This window comes from Gossypium hirsutum, chromosome A03 (genome assembly GCF_007990345.1).
Source record: "Gossypium hirsutum isolate 1008001.06 chromosome A03, Gossypium_hirsutum_v2.1, whole genome shotgun sequence".
Lineage (NCBI taxonomy): Eukaryota > Viridiplantae > Streptophyta > Magnoliopsida > Malvales > Malvaceae > Gossypium > Gossypium hirsutum.
In genome coordinates this window covers 68,593,464-68,607,934 of record NC_053426.1, presented here as the reverse complement: position 1 = coordinate 68,607,934, position 14,471 = coordinate 68,593,464, and the positions used below count along the sequence as shown (strand labels likewise).

At 36.3% G+C, this 14,471-nt stretch overlaps 1 non-coding gene across 1 annotated transcript; it reads left to right on the top strand.

Annotated features, from left to right (window-relative positions):
* Positions 1-1,156: 1,156 nt before the first annotated feature.
* On the top strand, positions 1,157-1,262 carry LOC121225378 (small nucleolar RNA R71). The gene has a single exon (XR_005923237.1). It is a non-coding gene; the product is annotated as a small nucleolar RNA R71 (small nucleolar RNA).
* Positions 1,263-14,471: the final 13,209 nt, after the last annotated feature.

Sequence of the window (14,471 nt, the reverse complement as noted above, 5' to 3'; positions counted from 1 at the left end):
AAGTCGAATGTTTTAATTTCAAGGGATCTTCTTTGCAATTAAAGTGTTACACGAGGCATCGAAGCCAACTTGCTAGCCCATTTTCATTTTCTTATGTTGTTTCATAATTTCCTTTAGGTACTTCACATATTTTGGAATTTTATCTATAAGTTCTAATAGTGGCAATTTGACATTAAGGGATTTAAATAAATTTATAAAACTTACAAAATTCACATCATCCCTCTTTTAATTGTCTTTTAATCTTTTCGAGAATGATACCCCCATCGTGCTAGGAATCAAGATTGTCAGAACAAGCACCGATTCATCTACCTCCTCGACTAGCTCATGGTGCTCAGCTTTTTCCTCCGTGGGTTTGTCGACCTCTTTGGGAATCTCCTCCTCTTCATGGATGGTCTCACTTGGCAGCTTCAATTCCTTTCTTGATCATAAGGCGATCGCCTTTACGTGCTCCTTCCCATCTCTGAGGTTTGTTCTCTATTTGCTGGGAGATTTTGACCATTTTGCTTTTAAAACATCGTCATCAATTGGCTCATTTGGTCGTAAAAGTTGTCCATTTGGGATTTGTATTGTCCACATGTAGCTTGGACTTGTCAAATATTTATCTTCATAGTTTGCATCTTCCACTCTAGTCGATCGAATCTTTGACCACATGCAGCATGGTCATTCCTCACGACTCTTTATTCCATGGGTGGAGGTTGATAAGAAGGGTTTTGTCGAGTTTGTGCTTGTTTCACTCCTCCTTGATTTCCTCCCCCATTTGAGGTTTGTATGATCCCTCAAACTGGGATTATAGGCATTTGAACAAGGGTTTCAACCCCTATTAACTATGTAACTCACCTCCTTCGGTTGGTTCTTAAAATATGGCTCCGCCTTCGTCGACTTGATAGTTCTTTCCAAATGGTTGAGCTTTTCTAGGATTCGTTGGTGTTGATCATCGTCACTCTCTCCATTTATCCCTTTCGTTATTAAAGGCTTTGATTTGTAAATAAGTGTCTTATTGGCCCACATGTATGAACTCATGGCCATGTCTTTTATGATTTTATAAGCTCATTCATACGTATGGAACATGAGAGATCCACTAGATGCTCCATCTAAGCTAGACTTGATGTGTCCATCAACACTGTTATAGAATATTTGGATTTGGTGCCATGCTTGCAATCCACGATGTAGGAACTTCCTTAACATTGTCTTGAAACCTTCTCACTTGTCATATAGGGATTCACTTTCAAATTGTTTAAAATTTGTGATTTCTTCCCTAAGCTGAATGGTTCGACTAATCGAGAAAAATTTACAGAGGAATTTTTCACTAAATCATTCCACATGGTAATGGAACCCGATTCTAATGAGTCTAACCAATCGGTAGCATTGTCACACAATGATGATGAGAATAACCAAAGACACACAGCATCATCAGATACCTCATTGTACTTGAAGGTGTCGCAGAGTTATAAAAGCTGGTTCAAGAGCTAGTTCAAGTCTTCCAGTATGTTCCTCTTGATTTGAAGCATGATTTGGTTCATCTAAATCACTACCTTATTTATTTCAAAATTATTGGCATTGATTGTCAATTTTACTATGCTTCCTCGCACCGTATCTAGTGTAGATATGGTATACTCGTTCAACATCCGCTAATCTATTGGGACTTCTTCCGGAATGTTTCCTTCTCATTTTCATGGATCTTCAAATAATGGATTTTCCCAGGGTAAATGACCGCCTCCGGACTTACTAACATCCACAATATAAATACTGCAACTCAAGATATAATATTGAGGTGGTGTCTGCAAGTATACGGGTCAGGTTGTAATATAGTTACAACGAAGTAAGTGAGTACTCTAAGGATCGTACTTAAGGGAGGCGAGTACTAAATTAATATTAACCTAAATGAAAATAGATCTAATTAGTACTTTAAATAATTTATATTACAATGAACATAAAATAAACAAATTATCTATAAATCTAAGAAAAGAAATATCATGCAGAAAATAGTGACAAAGGAAAACCTAACCTTTGAACTCAACCAAATCTAAACATCGCTTCAGTAATCATAACTAATTCCTATTTTGGATTTCTACTCAATCAACTAGTCATTACCCTAGCAGGATCCTTCGATCTTCCAGTAAACTAATGAGTCAGCAAGAACTACTTATCTCTCAGCCTCACAATTCAAACCGAATTGGGTTTAGGGGTTCACGAATAGGCAATACCAATTTTGGGATAATTCCCACCTAGATGACTTCCTAGGGTTGTCAAGCCTAGGGACTTACCATATTCGACGCCAGAATAGGGTACAAGGCATTACCGGACTCACATCACAAGCAATCATACAATTCTGAACCATAATGTTCGTCCAAATTAAAACCATTTGTAATCAATCATAAAGTACCTATTACGAGCCTACGAGGCTTAAAACATTCTTTGGAAATAGTTCGGGACTAAATCGAGATATTTTAGAAACTTTACAGAACTTGGAAAATTTTCCACCATATATGGGTCACACGCCTATGTGGGCAGACCGTTTGGTCACACACGACCGTGTGGTCACACACGCCCGTGTCTCAACCCGTGTAACTATCTGACATGTAACTCATGAACAAATTGAGATCACACGGCCAAGTCACACGCCCGTGTGCTAGGCCGTGTGGATAATTAATTTAATTCGAATTAGGTGCAGGTTTCATACGACTGTGTAACACGCTCGTGTCCAAGACTTTGTCAACCACACGGCTGAGACACACGCCCGTGTCTTTGCCAGTATGCCCATTTTTGAGCATTCTGTTTTGCATTTTTAAGATACAGGGGACACATGGCCAGACCACACGCCCATGGGATAGGCTGTGTGTCTGCCCGTGTGGACAAAATGAGGACATTTCCTAGACTCATTTGTCACCCAAATTTTCCATTTTCCTACACTAAAACACACAAACATACATCCACCAATCCAACATCATATTCATAAGAAAGTCGACATCAATTATATTGTATTATCTAATGCATCAATAAATATAACTTATTCATGTCATAAACTCATATGCTAACACAATCTCATCAAACCAACACATAATAAGCATTTATATAACTATCAAAACATCACTTTAAAATATCCGAACTTAAACCATCACTAGCCACTCCAATGGCTAGGATACAAAACAACCATTACTAGCCATCATTGGCCAATTAAGCTTATACATATCACTATACCAAAATAAGGTTTCTAGTTATACCAAAATGAGATAGTGGATAGTGTGATGACTGCTCCGACTGACTTCCAACCTTCGTAAGCTTTGAGCACTATAAAATAGGGAAAAATAAATGGAGTAAGCATTTTATGCTTAGTAAGTTTGTATAATGGAAAATAATCTTACCGATCTTATTTATTAACACAAGCACACATACAAACATATTTCATCAATTTTGGGTAAGTTACCTAACAACATGCACTTATTCAAAAACGTTAGTCACATAATTTCATATGAATATCAAATAAACATACATGAGCTCATCACATTACAAGCTTCCATTAATTCCATCTTTCCACTTCTTTAAGAGTCTTTTCTGTTGAACTATTGAATTCTCGATGGATGTTCAGGTAATATACACATGTGTAAAAGTACCCATTGGGGTACTGTAACACCCTGAATTTGGGCCTAGAAGTTTTGGGCCTTGAGCATGGGAGTGGTTGAAGGCAGCTTATAATATTTTGTTATGCATGTAAATTTCGTTAATGAAGGCTTGTTTTAGTGGTTAAGTGGGCTGAGAAGTGTTGGAGAAGTCTTGGGTTCAAATCTGGACTCTAGCAAAAATTTTGGTTTAAGGTGAATCAAACCCTGGGTGTAGTAGGTGGGCCTTAAGAATATTGTTGGGGAAATTGTGCCCCAAAAAGCCTTGTTGTCTAGTGGCAAAGTAGCGTCACATAAGAGGTAGGAAGGTGGCATCATAGAGTTGGCAAGGAGGTCCAGGGTTTGAAATTCATGGCAATCAAAGAGCATTTATTTTGTTATGTTGGGACGGCAAGATTTGGTGTTGGTTTTAAACTCTAGTGATGGAGGGATCCCACATCGGGAAGCTAACATAAGACTAGATAGAGAGCTGGCTTTAAATAAAGAGAACCATGAGGAGAGTAAAGGTACCTTTCTTGCCTGATCCCTTTCGCTTTATGACGTGCTCGTTTGGGTTGGGGGTCGGCTAAGAGTGCTCGGAGCGCGGATTAACTCCAGTCTCCTATCAGGTGTGTATTTCTCACTACTCTAGCTGTAGGATGGCTACTTCGGGCCGCGATGGGCCAAAAGGGGCCATGAGGGCCTAATGAGCCTACGGGCCCAATTGGATAAGTTGTTTGATTGTGTAGTAAATATTGGGTTGGACTATGTGAATCTCATATCTGTAGGCTAGCATTACTGAAATACCCTTGTAGGGTAGAATTACTAAAATGCCCCTGTAGGGTAGAATTACCAAAATACCATTGGTTTATAAAATTACCAAAATACCCCTGGTTTGTAAAATTACCAAATACCCCTAGTTTGTAAAATTACCAAAATACCTCTGATTTGTGAAATTACTGAAATACCCTCGACCTGTAAACTTACTGAAATACCCTCGACTTGTAAAATTACCAAAGTACCCTCGATTTATAGAATTACTATTTTACCCTCGATTTACAAAATTACTATTTTACCCTCGATTTACAAAATTACCGTTTTACCCCCGATTTACAGAATTATCATGTTACCCTCGATTTACAGAATTACTACTTTACCCTCTCTTTACAAAATTATCGTTTTACCCTCAATTTAAAAAATTACTATTTTACCCTCAATTTATAGAATTATCATTTTACCCTCGATTTACAAAATTACTATTTTACCCTCGATTTACAAAATTATCGTTTTACGCTCGATTTACAAAATTACTATTTTATCCTTGATTTACAAAATCACCATTTTACCCTTAATTTACAGAATTACTGTTTTACCCTCGATTTACAGAATTACCATTTTACCCTCGATTTATAAAATTACCATTTTACCCCTAGGGTGTTAAATGATTGTTTTGCCCTTGTGGGCAAGTGACTGACTTGGACTGTATGGTTGACGGATTTGATTGTGAATATATGTTGGTGATATGAATGACTTGACTGTGACCAAATATGGGCATGATATTCTGATTCTGTATGTTGTATGCCATGACATGTATATCTGTTGTATGGGATACGAATTATATTGATGGAGGAAGCATTCTGGTAGCCTCGCTGCAATCGGTGGCCTCGCCACATATATCTGTTCTGGTGACTTCGTCACAATATATGGCAGCCTCGTTGCAATCTGGTGGCTTCGCCACATATATATATCTGTTCTGGTAGCCTAGTTACAATATCTGTATCTGGTGACTTCGTCACAATATCTAGCAGCTTCGCTGCAATTTCTGTGGTGTGTAGCGGTTGGGTGGGTCGAGTAGTCTCCCCACATGGTGTAAGGTTGGTACGGGGGTGTATACGGCTGGATTGGGTTGGGATTGCATTCACATTCTGATTTTGATTTTGTTACCTGATACTGATTCTGATTCTAATTCTGTCACCTAATTCTGATTCTGATTCTGATTCTGATTCTATCACCTGATTCTGATTCTGATTCTGATTTTGATTCTAGTTCTGATAATGTTTCTTATTCTATAATAGGCTAAGGCCCATCTGGTACTGTCTGTTATAGTGGGCTAAGGCCCAATTGATACTGAAACTGTAAGTAAGGCTAGGGCTAGACTTTTAATTCTATTATATGACTGACTGTTCCTTTTTATAGTAAAGGATTTCACACTGAGTTTTCGTAAACTCACCCCGTTTATTAACCTTTTAGGTAATTTCCAGCCTTAGACAGATCGGAGCTGCGAGGTGCTCGGAGGAAGCCACACACACTGTTTATTTTATAGTTTTGATTATTACTTTAAATGTTTTATGTGGGTTGTAGTAAAGCCGTTGTAATTTTCTAGATTTCAAATTTGAAATTTTACTTATTGTTCTTATAATTGCTAGTATTAGAAACGGTTTTCCAAAGTAACTACTGTTGTTCAAAACATCACGTATCCGCAATTATTTTTAAATTAAGCTTCTACAACTGCCAAGATTTTTACAAAGTTGTTAAGAATGTTATTTAGCTGAGGTTTTCTAATAAGGTTTAAAAAGGGTATAATTTTTTAATTATTAAGAAGCGTTTTTAATGGAAACATGGTTTTCGAAAAACACTTCAATGTGACATGCCAGATTCGAGCCAAACTTCCAGGCTGGGTTTGGGGTGTTACAGGTACATAATAGAAAGGCACACCCTTGAGTCATACATTTTACCATAAGATTACCATTTCACTACTCAAATCCATAACCAAAACATACCAAATCAATATACCAAAATCATCAAACTTATATAACTTCTAAATGCATTTCCTCATCATCTTATAATCTATTTCATTCTTTAAAACATACCATTTCATCATCTCAAAACCAAGCTACAACATGCCATCTTCCAAACATTAATACACCATTTGTCAACTACCTATACAAGCAAACATATAACTATCACAAATTATGCCAAAACATAAGGCCATATATATACATCACATATAACACTTATTAAACACATAATTTAAGCCAACTTAAATGGCCATACACATCACCATTTACAAGCCAAATCTCATGACCAATATCATAACTCAAAACATATCAAAATGACACTAGCTTGTACATGCCATATACCATATATACAAAGCTTCAAAAGTACCAACAAGTTGATCAATAATGTGATGATGTTTTTCGACGATTTTCGAGTCTGAGCTAGCTTCGATAATCTATAAAATAAGGAAAGAACACACAAAGTAAGCTTTAAAAGCTTAGTAAGCCATATACAAATAAATTATCACATGAATCAATATCATTTCCATCAATAGGAAACCATGAATAAACATTTATAAGATCACAAACCTTTCTCATTGTACACATATTCAATATCATAATTGAATTCATCAAATACTTCCCTTTCATTACTTGTATGAATATCGTACATACCTGAGCCATTTAACTCATTCACACATTCTTTCTTGACTTGACTTTGCCCGTTGAACCATTCAAAATCATTAAGGATACTCAGAAATCACATAAAGCTCGTACAATGCCATATCCCAGATATGGTCTTACATGTTAACACATATTGATGCCACTGTCCCAGATAGGGTCTTACACGAAATCAAATACGATGCCAATGTCCCAGACATGGTCTTACACGTAATCACAATACAATGCCAATGTCCCAGACATGGTCTTATATGTAATCACATCTCGGTAACCTAATATCATGACATTTGTATCCTATACTATTCCTAAGGTTCGTACGAGACTTTAGGATGTCGTAACTTCGTCGATTCTTGCTCGTATTTGCTCGTTCAAAATTTATAGCAATTCAATGATAATGAAACATATAGAATTCAATTCAAAAACATTTCAATTCAATTCAATGATAATAAACTTACCTCGTAGTCGGAATAGAGGGACTAGATCGACTATTCAATAACCTTCGATTTTCCTCGATCTAAATCTGCTTTATTTCTTTTTTGATCAATATACATTCAAAATTAACTCATTTATTCATCGACACATTCAATTTAGTCCACAAACACATATTTGGGCATTTTTACACTTTAGCCTCTAAAGTTTCACATTTCTTACAATTTAATCCTTACTTCAATAAACACAAAAATTACATAATATCTTTATAATTTTATGCTAGCAGAATTTTCATAATGCACATATCATCCCATATTTATCATTTATTCTCACATTTAACCACACATTTTCACAAATAAATCCCTATTTGACATTTTTGTCAAAAATCACTTAACAAAACTTGATAACTTATCAAAAAATATCCATTTTTCATCATCAACTATCGCAAAACTCATGGATTCATCAATGGCATTTTACAAAATCACCAACAAACTCAAAAATTAAGGCACGAGCTAGCTAGTACTCAAAGTAACGATCACAAAAACATAAAAATCATCAAAAATCGAGCAAAATACATACCTTAATCAAGCCACACAAGTGCCGAATGGTTTAAGCATTCAAAACCCTATTCTTTTCTTTTGTTTCGGTTCAAAAAGATGAGAAATAATAAACCATTTTGTTATGTTTTATTATAATGAACTTAATTATATAATTACCATTTTAACCTTAATGAAATAAATGAAAAAATCACATATTATAAGGTCATTTATGACCAACACCACTATCATTGGTCCAATAACATATTAAGGACCTCACATTTAACTTATCAAAGCAAATAAGCACTTAAACAATTAGAATGCAACTTTTGCATTTTACGCGATTTAGTCATTTTATCAAATTAACTAACCAATTGATAAAATTAACTCAAAAAATTTTCACACATATATATTCACATGCCATAAACATAAAAAATAATATTAAAATAATTTTACCACCTTAGATTTCTAGTTTCGAAACCTCTATTCTGATTTAGCTAAAACCGAGCTATTATAACTTTCCCCCTTAGGGATTTTTCGTCCTCGAAAATCTTACCAGTGAATAGGTTCGGGTACTGTTCTCTCATAGCATCTTCGAGTTCCCATGTAGCTTCTTCAACCACATGTCGATGCCATAAAACTTTCACTAATGCGATTTTCTTATTTCTTAGCTATTTGATCTCACGACCTAAAATGCGAAACAGTTCTTCCCTGTACAAAAAATTTGACTAAATTTCAACTTCAAAACGAGAAATAACATGTGTAGGGTCAGATCGGTATCGTCGAAGCATTGATACATAAAAAATGTTGTGAATCTTCTCTAACTCGCTCGGTAAGGCTAACCAATATGCCACTGGACCTATTCTTTCAATAATCTCATACGGCCCAATGAATCTCAAACTCAATTTGCCTTTACAACCGAATCGAAGTATTTTCTTCCATGGAGATACTTTCAAAAACACTTTATCCCTGATCTGAAACTCAATATCTTTCTGTTTCAAGTCTGTGTATGATGTTTGACGATCTGACACTACTTTCAGACTATCACGAATTACTTTCACTTTCTGTTCGATCTCTTTAATCGAATCGACCCCCAAAAATCTTATTCTCACTAAGTTCAGTCCAGTGCAATGGCGTTCGACACTTCCGACCATATAAAGCTTCATACAGTGCCATTTTAATACTCGATTGAAAACTAATTATAAGCTAATTCAATCAAAGGAAAATACTTTTCCCACGTACCTTCGAACTCAAGAATGAAACATCTCAACATATCCTCGAGCATCTGTATAACTTGCTCGGATTGACCATCCGTTTGCGGGTGAAATGCGGTATTGAAATGTAACTTTGTACCTAGTGCATCCTGCAGTTTCTTCCAAAACCTCGATGTGAACCTCGGATCTCTATCTGAAACAATAGAAATAGGTACCCCGTGTAATCAAAGAACCACAAAAATGTACAACTCAAGAAGTTTTTCAAGCGAAAAATCCGCTCGTATTGGAATGAAATGAGTCGATTTTGTCAATATGTCAACTATAACCCAGATTGCATCTTTCTTTCTCGGAGATAGGGGCAATCCCGACACGAAATCGATAGTCACTCTATCCCATTTCCACTCGGGAATTATAATAGGTTGTAATAAACCTAATGACTCTTGATGTTCAGTTTTGACTTGTTGATAAATCAAACATTTAGAAACGAATTATGAAATATCTCGTTTCATACCATGCCACCAATAAAACTGTTTTGAATCATTATACATTTTTGTGCTTCTCGGATGTACTGATAAACTACTACTATGTTCTTCATTCAAAATAATTTGAATCAACTCTGGATTTCTCGGAACACATATTCGACCTCTGAATCTCAAACAATCATCGGAATCAACTTGAAATTCTGAATCAGGGTTTGAATCACATTGAGCTCATTTTGCTAATATTTCATTATCAACTTTCTAAGCTTCGTAAATTTGCTGTATTCATCTCAGCCACAATCGAACCATCATTACACAAAGCTATTTGAGTGTTCATCGCATGTAGAGTGAACAAAGATTTCTGGCTTAATGTATCAGAACAACATTTGCTTTTTTCGAATGATAGTCAATCAGTAACTCGTAATCTTTTAGCAATTCTAACCATCTTCGCTGTCATAAATTCAAATCTTTTTGAGTCATCAAATATTTCAAACTCTTGTGATCAGAATAAACATGGCATTTCTCACCAAAAAGAAAATGGTGTCAAATCTTCAACGCAAACACAATGGCTGCTAACTCTAAATCATGCGTCGGATAATTCTTATCATGTAGCTTCAATTGTCTCGAGGCATAAGCTATTACTTTGCCTTTCTACATCAAAATGCAGCCCAAACCATTCAATGGTTCATCACTAAACACTAAGAACTCTTTACTCGATTCAGGTTGAACTAACACTGGAGCTTCAGTCAATAAAGTTTTTAACTGCTCAAAAATTTTCTGACATTAATCTGACCACTCAAACATAATATCTTTTTGAAGCAATCTTGTCAATAGAGTCGCAATCATCGAAAATCCTTTCACAAATCCTCTATAATAGCGAGCAAGTCCCAGAAAACTGTAGACTTCAGATACATTTCTCGGAGGCTTCCAATCTATAATTGCAGAATTCTTGCTCGGATCAACTCGAATACCTGTGGCTGACACTATATGACCCAGAAAACAAACCTCGCGCGACCAAATTCATATTTACTGAACTTTGCATATAACTGCTTATCACGCAAAGTCTGCAATACAATTTTCAAATGCTCGGCATGCTCAGTTTCATCTCGTGAATATATCAATATGTCATCAATAAACACAACAACAAATCGATCTAGGTACGGTCTGAAAATCTAGTTCATTAAGTCCATGAAGACAGCAGGTGCATTTGTTAGTCCAAAAGGCATAACTAAGAATTCATAATGACCATACCTCGTTCTAAATGCGATCTTTGGCACATCAAATCTTTAACTCGCAACGGGTAATAGCTCGTTCTCAAATATATCTTTGAAAACACTATAGCCCCTTTTAATTGATCAAACGAATCATCTATTTTGGATAGAGGATACTTATTCTTGATCGTCACTTTGTTAAGCTGTCGATAGTCTATACACATTCTCATCGTGCCATCTTTCTTTTTCACAAACAATACAGGAGCACCCCAAGGCATGAAACTCGGTCTAGCAAAACCTCTATTTGTTAACTCTTGCAACTGAGCTTTCAATTCTTTTAACTCTGTCAGAGCCATTATGTACGGAGCTATCGATATTGGCGTAGTTCTTGGTACTAACTTAATGCCAAACTCAACCTCTCGGATCGATGGTAAACCCGGTAACTCTTCAGGAAACACATCTAGATACTTACACACAACTAGCACTGATTCGATCTTCTTTTCAATCACTTTTGTATAGAGCACATAAGCAAAATAAGCTTTGCAACCCTTTCTCACATATTTCTGTGCTAACATTGATGAAATCACTACTGGTAAACCGTTCAAATCATCTGACTCAATCCGGATAATTTCATTATTCTGACATCTCAAATCAATCGTCTTTCATTTGCAATTCACAATAGCATCATGCAATATTAACCAATTAATACCCAGAATTATATCAAATTCATCAAATAGTAACAACATCAGATTAGCTGGAAAACAGAAATATCGAATCATCAATGGACAGTTCTTGCACACTTTATCAACCAACACACACTCGTCTAAGGGGTTCGATACTCTAATTACAAATTCAGTAGACTCTAAAGGAAAAGTCTTACTGGATACTAAATTCATACATATATATGAATAAGTTGATCCTGGATCTATCAATGCAATAACTTTAGTATCATAGAGAGTAAAAGTACCGGTAATAACATTTGGAGATGACGCTTCTTCACGAGCATGAATAGAGTAGGCTCGTGCAGGTGCTCTGGGTTCAGACTTCATAGCAAAGTCTTTGGTCGTTCTCTAACACCACTCATATTAACAGTATTTCTAAGTGGTCTACCTCTAGCTGCAGTGTTACTCGACCTCGTGTTTTGTATTGTATCTTGCTCAGCCAATTGAGGACAATTACGAATGAAATGATCTAATGATCCAAATTTAATACAGGCTCGATCATTCAATCTACAATCACTGATATGCCGTTTTCCATAATGTCTACACTTGAGTTGGTTTTGTCTCACACTGTCAACACTGGCAATAGATGTAGCTTGAGCTTTAGAACTCACAAGTTACTTTTCACGATCCCTATTTGAATGTCCCACAAATGTATTAAAACAATTAAATGAGTCTTGAAATTTTTTTGAACAGACTCATAAGATTTACTAGTTGATCTCTTTCGTGAATCTCTTGCTTCAAAATCATCTTTTCTCTTTTCTTTGCTAAGATCCTCAACTTTACAAGTCCTTTCAACTAAAATAATGAATTCTTTAATTTCAAGAATCCCGACTAACAATTTTATATCTTTGTTCAATTCATCAACGAACCTTTTACACATGATCTCCTCAGTAGAAACATATTCTCGGGTATACTTGCTTAAACATACGAATTCCCTTTTATACTCAGTAACAGTCATCCGGCCTTGTTTCAATTCTAGAAACTCTTTATGCTTCTGATCGTGAAATCGCTGACTTATGTACTTCTTTTGAAACTCAGATTAGAGTAACCCGTTCTTTAGGAACCACAGATAACAACGTTTTCCACCAATGGTACGCATTATCTATAAGTAAAGATACTACACATTTGCTACACTCATCAGGAGTACAGGACAATTCATCAAATACTCGGATAGTATTCTCGAGCCAAAACTCAGCTCTCTCAGCATCATCATCAACGGTAGCCCTGAACTCTTTAGCCCCATGTTTACGTATCTTATCTACTGGTGGCTTACTTAATCGAATCAGATCTATCACTTGTGGCACAGCTGGGATTTGTTGAGTAATAAGCGGAGGTGGAGGTTGTTGAGCAGCCAGATTCATTCAAACGAACTCCGAGAACCACTCACTCATCAATTAGAAGAATGCTTGCTTAGCCTCTCCCTCTTGACTACTTGAAATTGGCCTAGAATCAGTCGGTGCTGCCCCTTGAGCGGGGCGGGCACTTTACTTTCCACATCATCAGCTATTGCTCGATCAGGATCCATTACTATACGAAAAACACATTTTAACTGTCAGGAATCATAACATTATTGCAGTTTATATATATGGCATGTATAGCTAGACTCTCACTTGCTACGGTAGCCCTAGAATCAACTAAACCGTAGCTCTGATACTAATAAAATGTAACACTCCTAACCTGTATCTAACGCCAGAATAGGGTTATGGAGCATTACCAATCAATACACATTATTCACATACATAACACATACATTTTCATAATCAATATCCATTCAACTCATCCATATTGTCCTTTATAAGGTCCTACGATACCTTAAGACATGCTTAAAAATGGTTTGAGACTAAACCAATAACATTTGCAAACTTTGAGAAACTTATAAAAATTTTCCATCATTTAAGGATCACGCGTCCTTGTGAACAGGCCGTGTGCCTTACACGACCACCAGACACTCCCGTAAAATAGGACAGACATACTAACTTGCACCACACGGCCGAGGACAAGCCCATGTTCCAGGACGTGTAAAAACTGGAGGGGTTACTGACTTGGGTCACACGGCTGGCCACATGCCCATGTGCCTGGCCGTGTCTCACATACGTCCAATAGACACCCTGTGTGTCCAAACCGAGTCAAACCTGAAGGGTATACGGACTTAAATTTGAAGGGTACCTAAGGGGACACATGACTGTGTAGCATGACCATATGTCACACACGGATGAGACACACATCCGTGTCTCTGACCTTGTGGACAAAAATAGGCTATTTGCAAAGCCAATTTTCCACCCTTTCATCATGCATACCTAGCAACCAAAATGATACCCTTTCAATACATTAATAGGCAACCAAAACATGCTATTTCATACACATTTCATGCCATTTATACAATCAACCATTTCATACTCAAATCCATAGCCAAAACATACCAAATCAATATACCAAAATCATCAAACTTATATAACTTCTAAATGCATTTCCTCATCATCTTATCATCTATTTCATGCTTTAAAACATACCATTTCATCATCTCAAATCCAAGCCACAACATACCATCTTCCAAACATTAATACACCACTTGTTAGCTAGCTACACAAGCAAACATATAACTATCACAAATTATGCCAAAACATAAGGCCATATATATATACACATCACATATATCACTTATTAAACACATAATTTAAGCCAACTTAAATGGCCATACACATCACCATTTACAAGACAAATCTCATGACCAATATCATAACTCAAAACATATCAAAATGACACTAGCCTATACATACCATATACCATATAAACAAAGCTTCAAAAGTACCAACAAGTTGATCGATAGTG